This window comes from Pteropus alecto, unplaced genomic scaffold, assembly GCF_000325575.1.
Source record: "Pteropus alecto unplaced genomic scaffold, ASM32557v1 scaffold164, whole genome shotgun sequence".
Classification (NCBI taxonomy): Eukaryota; Metazoa; Chordata; class Mammalia; order Chiroptera; family Pteropodidae; genus Pteropus; species Pteropus alecto.
The window spans coordinates 21,945,623-21,958,154 of NW_006439568.1; the positions used below are offsets into that span (position 1 = coordinate 21,945,623).

General features: G+C 37.1%; 1 pseudogene; it reads right to left on the reverse strand.

Annotated features, from left to right (window-relative positions):
- Window positions 1-7,336: 7,336 nt before the first annotated feature.
- Window positions 7,337-7,455, reverse strand: LOC112483654 (annotated as a pseudogene).
- Window positions 7,456-12,532: the final 5,077 nt, after the last annotated feature.

Below are 12,532 nucleotides of genomic sequence, written 5' to 3' on the forward strand. Positions count from 1 at the left end.
CTCCTTGCTTTATATAAAGTCTTAATAATACCTATTTTTTCTTATAGATATTCAGTCATTCTTGCTACGCTCAGTCTCAGTCCCTTTCAGTGTTAGTGGCAGTTTCAATAGCATTAGCTCAGATTCCCTTGGGGCTCCGCGGTGTTCGATCTCCAAGGGTATGGGGGAAGGGCCTTCTGGATTGGGGGTTGAGGATTGGGGGCTGCAGCTCAGCCTCATGTTTTGCAACCACAAATAATCAACTGTTGTTTCTCTGCCATACCAAATTCTCTGCCATACCCACTTCTCTGCTTTCTCTCCTGATGCCTGGGCCTTGCCACCGCCGCGTGGAGCTCTCAGTTCTCCAGGCAGGCTGTTCAGGGAACTTGCTGCACCTTCTCCCCTCCCCCTCCTCCTGCAGAGAGCTCCAGCTACAAGAGGCAGCTTCATTGTTTCTCATAGTCCACTGCCCGACACCCAGGGTTCTGACCTGTGGTAGCTCTTATGCGCAAATCCCATGCTCAGAAGTGCTGATGTGCAGTTTGGGTGTTTTTTTTGTTGAGTTTTAGATGTTTGGCTTATTGTTTCAAGGGGAGAGATCCGGAGATGTCTCTCACTCTGCCGTGTTTCTGATGTCACTCCCAGTTCATTCTTTTTAAAGGCTCCATATTGATGGCCATTTACTTTGTGTCTCTTTTTTTCTTTTTTTTTTTCCCCATCACAACAAAACACTGTAAGAAATATCCTCATACATAAGTCCTTATTTTCTGGTAGTTACAATTATGGGAAATAGATTCATGGAAATCAAGTGGCTAGGTTGAAACACATATGGATTTTTAATTTTAACAGAGTTATCAGATTGCCTTCCAAAGAAGGCTGTCACAATTTCCTATTCCACTGACAATACATTAGTCCCCTTTCCCTGCCCACCAACAATAGATATTAGAGCTATATAGTTCTCACAAGACTGTTGGATGTAAAGTAGTATCTACTACCAAATTTCACATATCTCTGGCCACTAGCAAATTTCTACATCTTTTTGTGTAGTTTTTTTTTTTTTAATGGAGAAGGGAAATGCTGGTGTTTGATTTGCTGTTCTTTAAATTTGCGTATTTTCTTTAGTACTGTTTTCTCCTTGTCATTTTGAAAAAGATCTTTATTATAGCTATTATATATTAAGCTGTAATAATAGTTATGTATTATATATTATAGCTGTTAATAGTTATATTTTTCTCCAAATCTGTTACTTTACTGTTACTTTGACCTTATTTTTGCTATACATTTTTTTAAAATAAACTTTATTTGGAATATTTTCAGATTTACAGAAAAGTTGCAAAGATAGTTCAGAGGCTTCTCATACATTCTTTACCTATATCCCATATATTATTTTTTTGCCATATGTAAGCTCTATTGCCAAATGTTCTAATTGTGGATTTCAGACCTTATTGTCTTAATTATAGTCTCTCCTGTAGTCTCTCCTGCTCCTAAATTATACTTATAGTTTCCTAGATTTCTTGTGACATTAAATTTTTTTTTTTACATTTGCTTTAATCTGTTTTCAATTTTGTTTAGTATAGTCTAGGGGTCCAATCTAATTTTCTTCCAGATGGAACTCTGTTACTGATGGCACTGTTTGTTAAATAATTTATTTTTTCCCCACTTATCTGAATACTATCTTTATACTTCTAGACTAGAATTTCTAGATTTCTCCCAAAAAGCCTGCTGAGATTTTGATTGTGATTCCATTGAATCTATAGATCAATTTGGGGAAAATTGGCATCTTGAAAATATTAATCTTCTGATCAATGAACACAGCATATCCATCAGTTAGTTTTTTAAAATTCTTTCAACAGTGCCTTGTAGTTTTCAATGTACAGATCTTTTTTTAAGATCTCAGTTTCTGATTACAGTAGTCCCCCCTGCTGACTGAAAAATAGTAATCGACTAGATGTTTTGTCACCAAAAAGAATTTATTCAGGAAAAAGGGTTGCAACACAGAGCATTCAGACATAGGAAGCCATTTGTACACTCTGGCCTGTGTGTCAAGATGGAGGGGTATTTATGCAAAGAACAAGGAAGTTAATGGAGAAGTTAGAACCATAGAGCTTTATTATAAACCTAGAGTTCTTCCAGTACGGTTCCACGAGTCCTGGCTCCTCCATACACCCTCCCTACTGATTATGTTTGCTTAAAGTTCCAGTTGATCTTTACTGTTCCTATCCATGGGTTCACTTTCTGTGGTCAGCCATGGTCTAAAAGTATTAGATGGAGAATTCTAAAAATAATTTGTAAGTTTTCAGTTGGGCACCACCCTGAGGAGCTCCGTGATGCCTAGAATGTGAATCTTCCGGTTGTTTAGCATATTCACACTATATATGCTACCGGCCGGTTAGTCAATTAGTAGCTAGCTGCCTGGGTTATCAGATTGATTGTCGTGGTATCGCAGTGCTTGTGATCAAATAGCCCTTATTTAACTTAACAGTGGCCCCAAAGCACAACATTATTGATGCTGGCAGTTTGGATATGCCAAAGAGAAGCTGTATGTATAGGAAAAAAAGTATATATAAGATTTGGTCCTATCTGCATTTTCAGGCATCCACTGGGGGTCTTAGAACATATCCCCCCTGTGGATAAGGTGAGAACTACTGTATTCATTACTAGCATGTAGAAATACAATTGATTTTTGTAGATTGATCTTGAATCCTACAAACTTGTAAGTCTATTAATTCTAATAGCTTTTGAGTAGATTCTATAGAATTTTCTACATAGACAATTATGTCTGTAAATAAAGACAGTTACTTCTTCCTTTCCAGTCTGGATACCTTTAGTAACTTTTTTTTTTTTTTTTTTTTGCCTCATTGTACTGGCTTCAACCTCCAGTACAATGTTAATAGTAATGATAAGAGTAGACATCCTTACCTTTTTTCCAGTCATAGCATGGAAGTATTTAGTCTTTCCTCATTCTCGGCTTTTACTCCTTCTGGTAAATTCTTGACAAGCTGAAAGGGGTGGCCTTTTCAGACCGATTGGAGGACCCCAGAGTTTCCCTCTAAATTATTGTCTGCCTTGGGCAGTTTTTTACCCCTCAATTTTTAAAATTGAGATATAGTTCATGTTTCATAAGAGTGACCATTTTCAAAGTATACAATTCAGTAGTAGTTCTTAGTATATTCACAAGGTTATACAACCATCACCACTATCTAATTCCAGAACATTTTCATCACCCCAAAAAGAAACTCTGTGCCTATTAGCAGTCAGTTCTCATTCCCCTCCCCTCTCAGCCCCTGGCAGCCACTAATCTGCTTTCTGTCTGTGTATTTATCCACTCTGGACATTTTGTATAAGTGGAATCATATAATATGTGGCCATTTGTGTCTGGCTTCTTTCACGTAGTAATGATTTCAAGGTTCATCCGTGGAGTAGCATCAATACTTCATTCCTTTTTATGGCTGAATAATATTGTATGGATAGACCACATTTTTGTTTATTCATTACTTAGTTGATAGACATTTCAGTTATTTCCACACTTGGTTATTTGCTATGAACATTTGTATATAAGTTTTTGTGTGAACATATGTTTTCAATTTTGGGGGGTACAGAATTGTTGGGTCATACGGTAATATTTTAACTTTTGGGAGAACTGCCAAACTGTTTTCCAATGCAGCTGCACCATTTTACATTCCTATCAGCAATATATGTGGTTTATAATTTCTCCACATCCTTGTCAACATTTGTTATTGTATGTCTTTATTTTATTCATCCCAGTAAAACCTTTGCCCTTGTTTTAGCACACATATAAATTAAAATTAAAAGTGTATTTGTTGAACTGGTCCTCCCAACCCACTGCTTAATTATAGCAAATACTTGGTCCAATTTTACGCATGGGAAACTGATATAAAGTGAAATGACAGCTAGTGAGATTAAATTTTTAGCTATTTTTGGATTTGACTTAGATCACTATTAAAACTCTAAGGAAAAGTAGAAAACCAAGTCAGTTTGGTTTGTCCTGTCTGGTTTCTGCCTGCTACACGGTCAAGCATGCGTGCAGTGGCAGAGTTTTAGACAAAGTTTCTAGTGTATTGTGATACTGGAAATTCTGCAGGAAAGTAAATCAATCCTACTGAGCTCTTCCTTCTCATCGACCCAAGTCTATTTAAAAACCTCTTCCTGAAAATGTTCTTGATTAACTCTACTTGACCTTTATAATAACTTTGATGTCCGAACATTTCACTGATTTTTTTTTTCTACTAGAGTCTCTTGAACTTGGTTTTATTTTTTTTCTTCCAAATTAGTCATATAATCTCATTAAAAACAGGAGCTATATTTTTCATTTATCCACCACAATACTTTATTCAAAGTGCCATAGTTTTATTCATGTACGATGCTTATGCAGCTCAGATATGAATTATTGGCTTCTAAGACAGTGGGCCGTTTACTCCAACTTGCGTAAGAATCATGATAGATATTTCAAAAGTTAGATATTTTCCCAACCCCTTGGTCACTAAGATTCCCAACCGATTCTGATGCAAATGTTACAAGAGAAATATCTGAGAAATATTTAGAATGTCTTTGTAAACTTATCAGTAATAGGAACTTCTCTAATCTGAATTTTGGAAGCCAGAGCTCCTTTTATGGCACTGTCCTGTAGATTTGCTCACTCAACATTTATCAAGCACCCACCAGCCGATGCCAGGCTCTGCATGTGCAACTGTTTGTGTCAGCTCACCCTCAAAGCAGCGACAGGTTGGAAAAGAAAGACACATGCTGTTACAAATAGATTCTCTATGTAGCTCAACTTGGGGAGTCATCTCTTGGCCGTTGTAATGTGACTAAACTTGCAGGAGATGGCGCCAGTTTTCCAAGGCCAGCTGCTTCTCTGGCTACACTATATTGGAGGGGTTTCTAATGTGTGTTTCTTATCCAGTAAGTAAATACGAAGGTGTCCAATCTTTGAAAAGACCTTTTTAACCCTTTTCTAACAACACAGTTGAGACCATTATACTTATTCCACCACGCATGTTACATGAACTGCGTAGACTACACCCTGAGCTGGTAGTACAATATCCCTCCTCGTTCTGTGGACGAGAAACCCACACAGCCCCTAAGTATCAGAGCTGGGATGTGATTCCAGGTTTATCGGATACCAAAGCCTATGCCCTAAAGCAGTTCCCCAGAGAAAAGAGAGGAGGCAGTTGTGGGAATCTCATACTCTGCCCTGCTGGTTTTTCATTGACCTTTCTATCACCAATTTCATTGATCTTTCTACCTTCAATCTTTTCATTTGATTTTTGGCAAAAGGCATCGAAATCTATAAACTTGCTGAAATTCATTTTATTCTTGAGACCGAGATTTCTGCTAGTAGACATCCCTCTGTGGAGAATTAAGATGCAAGATTCCACGACTTTCGCATCAGTTTGCAGGGGGCCTTTTGGTCTAAGTGGTGCCCACTGGCTGATAGGAGAATGAACCAAACTGCAGATGAACACACTTTGCTCTATCCTATTCTTAGGTAGCAAGATCCACACTATATCAAAAACACAAGAAAATATCTTCAAAATCACTTTGACATAATGTTTGGCTGTAACTCATGATTAATCTCATTGCACACGACATAGTGTCAGTCCTTTGTACTTCCTCCTGAGAAGGCCTCTGTCAAAGAGTACACTGTTTCTAACAGTGGGGCCTCACCGGTCGGTTGCATGAAGGGAGCTTTCACCAAGATGCATAAGAAGTGGAAAAGGTTAAATTTATAGCCCCATGTTTTTGAAACTTTCCTGACAAACTTCGAGTTCTCAATACATCCAGGTTTGTGGTGTCAAATTGTACAACCCTTTACATTTTGAGATCTTGCTCATGAAGGTATACTCTGAATTAGCCCGTATAGATTATCGCTCATTCTGAGCAATTCAAAAATAGAATAGAGTCCGTATTGTAGCTCCCCCTAAGGCTTTGCTTCGTCACCTTCCAAATTTCACCTCCTTTGGCCACAAATCTCACCCCATAAATCTCAGCAAAAGGGCAAAACCAGTACAGTCACAATTTCTCAGCACTTCATACTACGCAATATTCTGTTGTGTTCTTATCTGGCCTTTGATATAAAGGAATTAGATTTAGATCAGAAGATCTCTAAAACAAAATCTCTTCAGGCTACAGTGTAACCTGTGACAGAGAAAAAGCTTCTGATTTGATCAAGGTTGGTGAGAGTAGTTTCAATAAAAATGGGAGTTTGAAGCCAAATTTATTTTAAAACAGGAAATTCCGGAGGTGAGAAAAATGGAGAAAGATATCACGTTTTGAAAGCATGGTATAGGAAAAGATGGAAGCTTAAAGATTGAAAGAGGGACTTTTCTTTAGGTGGGGAAGAGCTGAGTAGGCTCGTATGCTGAGGAAGGGGGTTGCAAAAGAAAAGGTGGTATTCTTGGTGGAAAGCCCTGGAAGGAAGGATAGGATAAGGGACCAGCATTAGAAAGAAGAGGGAAGACCGCTTTCTGGAAGAGAGAAAGAGCGGGGAGAATTTGCTGATAAGTCCCAAGGAAGGGAAGCTGATTGGAGTAGTCATATGATGTGGCCCCAGTTATTTCAGTGAGGCCAGGGGGCTGAGGGTGACCAGGGTTGTGAGCTGTGGGATCAGGCGGCAACACCTGCAGAAACTGGGCATTAACTGATGCTATAGTTAGATGGGAACCCTGATTCAGGTTCTACGCATGGGGAGCTTTCATATGGTCCATGAACCAGAAATAATGATGGTCGCTTGTACTGTACATAGCTTAGAAGGCAGTTTCATGTTATTTCACAGCAAACATGATGTCAGTCCAGATGATATTTAATCATTTAAAAACATGCAAACTTAAGCCCAGTAATTGTGATTTGCTCAGGTGTTATACATCTAGTAGGTAGTGTCACTTACAATTTTAAGAAACTTTGGTTTTCTCCTCCCAATTTTGTTTTAACATTTTGTCTTTCACTCTTACATCTAGAAACTTTGCTTATCAGGTCCCTCAGGCATGAACTCAAGCTTTGCTGATAAATCACCCTCACTCTGTATAGAATTAGTTTCTTTGAGACCTTTCTACTTCCCGACATATGATTTATAGCAACTCATTAGATATAACAAGTGCCAACATTCTACTGGAATACTTTAATACATGTACCCAAAAATATAGAGTAAAGCTTCTCATTCATTCAATGAAGATTTATTGAGTATTGTGCCAGGCATTTTGCTGAGTAATATGAGGAACAGAACTAGGCCAGACATTTATTTTTATTTATTTTTTTAGGCAAGGCAACCCTTGGTTGACTTCACAGATTGCAAGGAACTTGTCAGCTTACAATCCCTTATTTTTTTATTTATTTTTTATGCCTACAGGCCCTGGTCTTCCTAGGTGGTCTCCCATCCAAGTACTAACCAGGCCCAGCCCTGCTTAGCTTTCGTGATCAGACGGGATCGGGCTTGTTCAGGGTCACATGGCCATAGACTAAGCCAGACATTTTGGAGTCCACTCAAAACACCAAAAACAATGTTTAGAGTTACAATAGAGCTATGCACATGGCACTCTGAGAAAACAAAGACAGATTTAACTCAGTTAAGGCAGGTGAGAAAAAGCCTCTAAAAAAGTGACATTTGAACTGGATTTTAAAGGAAGGCCAAAAATTCAATTACCCTGTGATTTTGGAGAAGTAAGAGGGAGGAGAGAAGAGCATTTGGAGCAGGGAAACGTCCTGTGCAAAAAGAGTTAGTGTTGGGTGAGTGTGCCATGTTTGGGTAATTAAACAGTTTGCCTGGATAAAATATTGGATGGAGAGTTTGAGAGAAGACAAGTCTAGGATGACGCTGAGGTTTCTGAACAATGGTACCTTTCATAGAGATTATTAATGAGCCTGAATTTGAGGGAACAGAGTTCAGTTTGTGAGACATCTATGTGGAAATGAACAGTGTGAAGTTACGTTTCACAGGTCAGGGGCTGATGAAAGATTTAAGAGCTTAAGATAGATGGGATCTCACAGGAAACAGACTGTGAGAGGTTAAGTCTTTGGAAATAATTACAAACAATCCAAAATCTCAGTGGCTTAACAGGAAAAAAAAGCTTATTGCCCCTGGTAACCACCATTTTATTCTGTTTTTTATGAGTCTGGCTTATCACGAATAAGTGATATACAATGTTTGTCTCTCTCGCACTTACATCACTTAGCATAATGTTCTTAAAGTCCATCTATGTTGTCATAAATAGCAGGATTTCCTTCTATCTCATTGATGAACATTCCATTGTGTGCATGCGTGCACACGCGTGCACATGTGTGCGTACCTTCTTTATCAATTCCTCAATTAAGGGATTTAGACTGCTTCCATATCTGGACTACTGTGAATAATGCTGCAGTAACCATGAGAGCACATCGTCTCTTCGATATTTTCTTCACCTTTAGGTAAAATACCCAGGAGTGAGATAGCTGTGCCAGATGGTAGTTCTATTTTTAATTTTTTTGAAGAACATCCATACTGTTTTCCATAGTAGCTGAACCAATTTGCATTTCCACCAACAGTGCACAAGGATTCCCTTTTCTTCGCATCCTCACCAACACTTACTTATCTCTAATCTTTTTGTCGAGCATCTTTTCATGAATCCATTGGTCATTTGGATGTCTTCTTTGGGAAAGTGTCTAGTTCTTCTGCTCATTTTAAATCAAAAAATTTTTTTTGTATTCAGTAGTATGAGTTCTTTATATATTTTGATGTTAACCCTTATATGATTTATGCTTTGCAAATATTTTCTCCCATTCTGTAGAGTACCTTTCCATTTTGTTGTTTCTTTTGCCTATGCAGCTTTTCAGTTTGATGTAGTCCTGCTTATAAATTTTTGCTTTTGTTTATGGGTGTCATATCCAAAAAAATTATTACTAAAACCAATGTCAAGGAGCTTCTTTCCTGTTTTTTTCTAGAAGTTTTACAGTATCAAGTCTTATGTTTAAGTCTTTGACCTAGTTCAAGTTAATTTGTGTGAGTGGTGTAAAATAAGCAGTCAAATTTCATTTTTCTGCATGTTTATCCAGTTTCTCCAATACCATTTGTTGAAGAGATTGTCTTTTACCCGTTGGGTTTTCTTGGCTCCCTATCAAATATTGTTCCCCATACGTGTGGGAATGTATTTCCAGGCTCGCTATGCTTTTCCATTATTCTATGTGTCTCTTTTTATGCTGGTACCATACTGTTTTAATTACTATAACTTTGTAGTAGAGTTTAAAATCAGGAAGTGTGATGCCTTCAGCTTTGCATTTCTTTCTCATGATTGCTTTGGCTATTTGGGGTCTTTTTGTGGTTCCATGTGAATTTTAGGCTTTTTCTATTTCTGTGATATAAATGGTTGGGGTTATTATGGACATTTAATAGTATCAATTCTTCCAATCCTTGTGCACGGGATATATTTCCACTTGTTTTTTATTTTTTAACCATGGGTATTTTGTTTTTGATGCTAGTATGAATGAAATAGTTTATTTTTTTTCAGATGTTTCATTGTTAGTGGATAGCAATGCAACTGATTTCTGTATGTTTTTATATCCTGCAACTTTACTGAATTCATTGATTAGTTCCAACAGCTTTATGGTTGAGACTTTGGGGTTTTCTGTACAGCTGTACCTGAGATATTGCAGGTTCTGTTCCAGACCAAGATAATAGAGCAAGTATCGGAGTAGAGTGGGTCATAATCTTTTTGCTGGTAGAAGGTCTTGCCTTCAATTTGTAAACAACATAACACATGTGAAGTGCAATAAAGCTAGGCACAATTAAACAGGTTATGCCTGCATACAAAATTGTTATTATCGGCAAATAACAGAAATTCTTACTTCTTCCTTTCCAATTTGTATACCTTTTAACTAATTGCTCTACCTAGGACTTCCAGTACTAGTATTGAACAAGAATGACAAAAGTGGGCATCCTTGTCTTTTTCCTGATCTTAGAGGAAAATCTTTCAATTTTTCACTGTTGAATATGTTAGTTGTGGCTTTGTCATATATGGCCTTTATTAAGTTGAGGTATATTCCTTCTATACCCAATCTGTTGAGGATTTTTATCATGAAAAGATGTATTTTGTCAAATGATTTTGCTGCATCTATTGAGATTATCCGGTGATTTTTATCATTCATTCTATTAATGGGATGCATGACATTTATTGATTTATGCTGAACCATCCTTGTATCCCAGGGATAAATCCTACTTAGTCATGCTGTATAATCCTTGTAATGGGTTTTTAAGTTTGGTTTGCTATTATTTTGAGAAATTTTGCATCTATTTCATCAAAGACATGCTGTATAGTTTCTTATAGTGTCCTTATCTGGCTTTACTTATTGGTCCGTTTTGTATTTCTTCCTGATTGAGTCTGGGTAGGTTCTGTATTTCTAAAAATGTATGCATTTCTTCAAGGTTATCTAATCCTTTGGCATATAATAATCGTTCATAGTGATCTCTTATGATCCTATGTATTTCTGTAGTCATTTGTAATGTCTCATCTTTCATTTCTGATTGAGTCTTTTTTCTTGGTCTAGCTAAAGATCTGTCAATTTTATCTTTTTGAAAAACCAGGACTTATGTTGATCTTTTGTTTTTCTGGTCTCCATTTCACTTACTTCTGCTCTGGTCTTTATTATTTCCTTTCTTCTGCTAACTTTATTCTTTTTGTAGTTTCTTGAGGTGAAAATTTAGGTCGTTTATTGGAAAGCTTTCAATTTCTTAATATATGCGTTTGTTGCTATAAACCACGCTCTCAGAACTGCTTTTCAGGTTTGGTATTTTGTTTCTGTTTCCATTTGTTTTGATACATGTTATTTCCCTTTTTATTTCTTTGATTTGTTCATTGTTCAGAAGTGTGTTGTTTCCACATATTTGTAGATTTTCCAGCTTTCCTGTTGCCAATTTGTAGTTTAATACCATGTGGTAAGAAAAGATAGTTGGTATGATTTAAGCCAAATTTGCTAAGACTGGTTTTATGTCCTGTCATATAACCTATCCTGGAGAATGTTCCTTGTTCACTTGAGAAAAATATATATTCTGTTGCTGTTGGATGTAATGTTCTATATATGTTTGTTAGGTCCATTTTTTCTAAAGCATGGTTTGATTCACACATTTTTTTTTTTGTCTGGATGATCTATCCACTGCTGAAATTGGGATATTAAAGTCCCCCACTATTATTGTATTACCTATTTCTCCCTTCAGATCTGTATTTGCTTAATATATTTAGATGCTCTGATGTTAGTGCATATACAATTATATTTTCTTGATGTATTGACCCTCATTTATTATCATGACCTTGGTCTCTTGTTACCATTTTTGGCTTAAGCCTATTTTGTCTGATATGAGTATGGTTATCCTCTCTTTTGGTTTCCACTTGTATGTCTTTTTCCAGCCTTTCATTTTGAGCCTACATGTGTTCTTAAAGCTGGTGTCTTTTAAACTGCATATAGTTGGGTCCTTTAAAAAAAAAAAAAATTAATCCAGTCATTCTGTGACTTTTAGAGCAGCGGTCTCCAACCTTTTTGGCACCAGGAACCTGTGCTCATATGAGAATTTAATGCCTGATGATGTGAGGTGGAGCTGAGGTGGTGATGCTAACGTTGGGGAGTGGCTGCAAATACAGATGAAGCTTTCACTCACTCACCCACCACTCACCTCCTGCTGGACAGCCCAGTTCCTAACAGGCCATGGCCTGGTACCAGTCCACGGTCCGGGGTTTAGGGACCCATTTTAGAGAATTCAATCCATTCACATTTAGAGTACTGACTGATATGTAAAAACTTACTATTGCCATCTTATTGCTTTCTGGTTGTTTTGTATTTCCATTGTTTTTTTCCCTCTCTTCTGTTTTACCTTTGTAAATTGGCGATTTTCCACAGCGGTATTCTGTGCGCCCCGCTTACCCCCCACCCCCACTTTAAAAAGATCTTTCATGAATCTACTCTAAATATGTGCTTTATGATTACGAGGCTTACATAAAATATCTCATAGTCTATTTTATGCTGATGGAAACTTATCTTCTTTCACTTATAAAGGCTCTACCCTTTTACTCCCTTTTATATTTTTGATGTCACAATTTACCTCTTTTTATGTTGTGTATTTAAAAAATCATAGTGGCTACAGTTATTTTTAACACTTGTTCTTTAACTTTTATAATAAAGTGGCTAATACACCATCCTGTTATGGAATTAGAATTTCCTAAATTTGAGTATAGTTTCTCACCTTGCCAGTCTAACACTGTTTCCATGAGCATCTTCTCATTTCATCTTGAAGAACTTCTTTCAGCATGTCTTGCAAGGCAGGTCTAGTAGTGATAAATTTCCTCAGCTTTTGTCTGGAAACGTCTTTATGTCTTCTTAATATCTGAAGGGTAACTTTGCTAGATAGAGTATTCTTCGTTGGTAGTTTTTATCTTAACACTTGGAATATGTAATTTCTCTCTTTCCTGGCCTGTAGGGTTTTGGCTGAGAAATCTGCTGATAGTCAAATATGGGTTCCTTTGTAGGTTACTGTTTTTTCCCTAGCTGCATTGAGAATACTTTACCTTTGAATTTT